At 56.5% G+C, this 4,501-nt stretch overlaps 1 pseudogene; it reads left to right on the top strand.

The window, feature by feature from the left end:
• Positions 1–1,075: 1,075 nt before the first annotated feature.
• The window catches only part of LOC103088333 (uncharacterized), a 4,842-nt pseudogene continuing 1,416 nt past the window's right edge, over positions 1,076–4,501 (top strand).

Raw genomic sequence — 4,501 nt, 5'->3', positions numbered from 1 at the left:
GGCTCCGGACGCGCAGGCTCAGCGGCCATGGCTCCCGGGCCCAGCCGCTCCGCGGCATGTGGGATCTTCCCGGACCGGGGCACGAACCCGCGTCCCCTGCATCGGCAGGCGGACTCTCAACCACTGCGCCACCAGGGAAGCCCCCCGGCCACATTTAAACCCATAGGGACCCTATGACGTAGCACTGTCATTGTCCCCACCTCGTAAATGGGGCAACTGAGGCACAACTAAGTCCAGGATTGAGATGCAGGCTGACTGCCTCATACCCCAGCTCTTAAGACTCTGGTATTGTACAGAGCGCATTTGCCCAACTGACCATACGTTTTGCAAAGTGCGTTCACACACAGCAAGTCTATGGGAGCTGATTAGGGTGGGTGGGAATGGAGGAGGGGATGGGTTAGCAGTGTTCTCTTCTACATTCGAAGAGATCGAGGCTCAGAGATGTTAAAGGACTTGTCAAAGTTGCCCGGCCCTCTTCTGACGCAGCAAGGACACATACTCCCGGACTCCAAACCTCACTCTCTTCCCAAAGTCTCAAGTTCCTTTGCATGTATTTTAAAAGTGAGGATGGTAGGAGACGTCCTGCCGTTCCTGAAAGGCAACTGTGCACTTAACGGCCTAAGCGTCAACCCTGAGTGTTGACAGCGTGACCCGTACTCGGGGCGGTGGAAGCGGCGGGATCGCTCCGAGCCGGGCGTGGGCGTCACTACTGCCAAGGAAACGCGAGGTGAAAACTGCTCGCCGAGCAGCCACTTGGGGCGGTGCCAGCACCAAGTTCCTCAACCCACCCCAACCTCCAGGTCCCCGATGGGGTGGAAGACGAGACTCGGCCCGGGGTCGGGACGCGGTCTCGGCACCGGGCGGCCGGGCGTCTCCTGTCCCGCGGGTGCGCGGGTGAGGGCGCACGGCGAGCCGAGGTTCGGACGGCGCAGTCCCCGGGCGCATCCAAAGCCGAGCGCGCCCCGGCCGCCTTCCTCGGCCACCGGGACCCGCCCGGGCGGGTCCGACCGGCGCTGCTGCCAAAACTGCGGCTCCCGGGATCTCAGCACGGTCTTCGGGGAGGACCCGGCGCGACATGGACCCCAGCGCGGCGCGCCACGCGCCCTGCCTCAGTTTCCCTCACCTCGCAAGAATGCATAAACCCAAGATGTTAACAGCGGCGCAGCCCGGACCTGCACGATTTCCAGACGTTAGAGCGCACACTCCCCGCCGGACCCCCGCCCCGACCCGCTGGGCCGCCGTGACAGCACCCCTACCTGCGCGGTGGTCCCCGCCGCCACCGGCCGGGGCGCCCTGGGGACCCCCGCCCAGCATGCGCCCCGCCGGTTCCTCACGCTCCGCCTCCTCCGCCTCCAGCTCCGCGGCGGCCGGCGGGCTCCGTGCGCCCCGAGGCCCGCGGCGGGGGAAGCGAGCGGCCGTGCCGGACGGGAAGTGGGGAGGGGGCTGGCGAGGAAGGGGAGGCTCCTTCCTCCTCCCGGGCCGCGCGGGCGGTTTCCTCCCCAGCCTCGGCTCCGGCACGCGTGCGCGCGCGCGCGCGCGCACACACACACACACACACGCGCACACACGCACGCACACACACGCACGCACACACGCACACGCGAGCGGCTGGGGCGGGCGGGGCCGGCGAGCCCACAGCCTGCGTCCCGGACCTCGGGAAGTTTGCTATTCGCTCTCGCCCGTTTGCTGGACGAAAACGAGAGGGGAAGTGCGGTGGGGAGAACGGGTGGTTCGGAGGAGGAGAAACTGGGAGGCGAGGCCTTCCTGGGGCGGGGGGCGGGGCGGGTCTAAGAGGGTGCCTCGCAGACACTAATTAGGGAAGTGACCAAAGGGTTGATATAAGAGATGGAGGGGAGGGGAGGGGCGGGGGCAGGAGAACGAGGGGAGACGACAGACCACACTGGGAAAGAGGGGCGCGAGCAGTTCAACATGAAATGAGGATCCAACTATTTGAATCTTCTGGCAGCACTGGACCGGTCCCAGATCCCCCTCTCCACTTGGGGCAGCCATCCCAGGACACAGCTGCGATCCGTGCCGAGCTCGACTCCCCTCCTTCAAGGGGGCTCCTGGAGCATCCCTGACGCCGCACCTGTCAGACACGGTTCTTGCCCTTAAGGGGCTCCCCTCCAGCGGGGAAGAGAAATATGCGTGTGTAAAACTAAATAACAGCATTCAGTGGAATATGGCACGAGCCAGAGGTTTGGCACAAAACATTGCAGAAGTTGGGGGTAAGAGGGAGTGTCGTGAAGAAAGATCGGGAAGGCTCTCTGGAGGAAGGGAGAGGATCTTGCTAGAACTACAGGAGGGTCAGGGTCCTTCGCGACATAAGAACCGTGTGAGTGAAAACACCTGGATGTGCTTAGGAGTCGGAGAGTTGTGGGACGGAATGAATATGAGCGTGGATGTGAAGCACGTGGGAAGATGGTGGAAGGAACAAAGAATTGGATCAAGCTGAATTTAACGGTGTAGACCACGAAGCAGAGATCTGGACTCAGTGCTGTGGTTTGAGAGATTAGAGAAAAGCTCTGTTTGTTTAGCTAGTTGACAGAAACATGGGGCAAGAGGTGACCTACACTAAATGAAGTGGAAATGCCAGAACTGCCCTGGTATACTGGAAAGGCTTAGGGAGGTTGAGGTATTAGAGTGGATTTATCACATATGACCTGCTTACTCACTCCGAGAGGGTCCACAGGGCACGCCGTTCACCGCGACTCTGAAAAAATAACTGTGACCCAGCATCGTTGGTCAGCTCTTCTCTGTAGGTCAGAAATTATAGTGGGAACTATGCCACTGCAGTGTGCGTCCTTAAATGCAGTGAGGATAATTGGACCCCAGAGTAGCTGGGGCCACATGGTGGCAATGAATCACCAAAGGCAGGGTGGGCATGGTTTCTGTAATGGACAGCAGAGTCAAAGCAGCAACCAGAATAGTCTGACCGCCACAAACCTATGGCATTGGCCGGTTAATCATGGGGTTCTTCGATGAGAATGCTACTAAATTTTTATTTGATCTATATGAGCAGAAAAGTTGTAGGTCAAGGGAACAAAAGCCGAATTTTAATTACCAAAACAGAGAGACTCCCATCAGTTCCCAGACTTGCATCAGTTTGCAGACCCAAAACTCCTTGAACGAAAGAGATGTCTGTCTCTTCCAGGAAAGACCTCGCAACGCTGCCAAATATATATATACTATTAATCGTTCTTCAGCCTTCCCCAAAGGGACATAGGGCCTTTTACTCGGGTGACTGTGCACTGGGGGAAAGGAAGCAATCAGACTTTTCAGGAATTACTGGGCACTGGCAATGAACTGACCCTGAGTCCAGGAGACCCAGAACATCATTGCAGTCCACTAGTCCAAGTAGGGGCTTATGGAGGTCAGGTAATCAATGGAGTTTTAGCTCAGGTCCATCTCCTAGTAGTTCCCTGCACTCATCCTCGGGTTATTTCTCCAGTTTTGGAATGCATCATTAGAATGATACTCAGCAACTGGCAGGATCCCCCCAATGGCTCTGGGACCTGTGGAGTGAGGGCTGTTTTGGTAGGAAAGGCCAAGTGGAATCCACTACAAACTGCCTCTGCCTTCGAAAAATGTTAACCAAAGGCAAGACTGCATTCGTGGAAAGATTGCCGAGATTAGTGCCTCCATCAAGGACTTGAAAGATGCAGGGGTGGTGATTCCCAGCACCTCTCCATTCAACATGCCCATGTGGCCTGTGCAGAAGACAGACGGGTCTTGGAGAATGACAGTGGATTATCATAAATTTAAGGACATGCTGATTCCCCTTGCTGCTGCTATACCAGCTGTAACATCACTGTTTAAGCAAATTCATACATCTGCGAGTATCTGGTATGCAGCTATTGGTCTGGGAAACGTTTTTTTCTCCATACCTGTTAGTAACGACCACCAGTGCAGCTTTCTTTCAGCTGGCAAAACCAGCGGTGCAGCAAAGACTGCCCTACCTCAGGGACAGATCAGTTCTCCAGCCCTACATCATCATTTGGTCAAGCAGGCACCCTATCGCCTTTCTCTTCCAGAAGACTTCACACTGGTCAATTCCATTGATGATGTTATGCCGACTGGACCTAGTGAGTAGGAAAAACTAGCTATTCTAGGCTTATCGGTGAGACATTTGCATGCCAGAGCGTGGAAGATAAATCTGACAGAAATTCTAGAGCCTTCCATCTCAGTGGGATTTCTAGAGGTCCGGTGGTATAGGTGAAGGATAAGTTGTATTTGGCCCTTCCTATGACCGCAAAAGAGACACAACACCCAGTGGTCCTCGTTGGGTTTGGGAAGCAACATATTCCTTATTTGGGGGTACTACTCAAGTCCATTTACCAAGTGACCTGAAAAGCTGCCAGTTTTGAGTGGAGCCCAGAACAAAAGACTCTGCACCACGTCCGGGCTGCCCTGTGAGCTGCCCTCTGCCATCTGAGCCACACGATGCCACAGATCCAGTGGTCAGTGGTGGTAGCTTCTGGTGGAGGCTGGGTCAGACCCC

This window comes from Lipotes vexillifer, unplaced genomic scaffold, assembly GCF_000442215.2.
Source record: "Lipotes vexillifer unplaced genomic scaffold, Lipotes_vexillifer_v1.1 scaffold410, whole genome shotgun sequence".
Classification (NCBI taxonomy): domain Eukaryota; kingdom Metazoa; phylum Chordata; class Mammalia; order Artiodactyla; family Lipotidae; genus Lipotes; species Lipotes vexillifer.
This window is presented reverse-complemented; position numbering and strand designations above follow the sequence as displayed.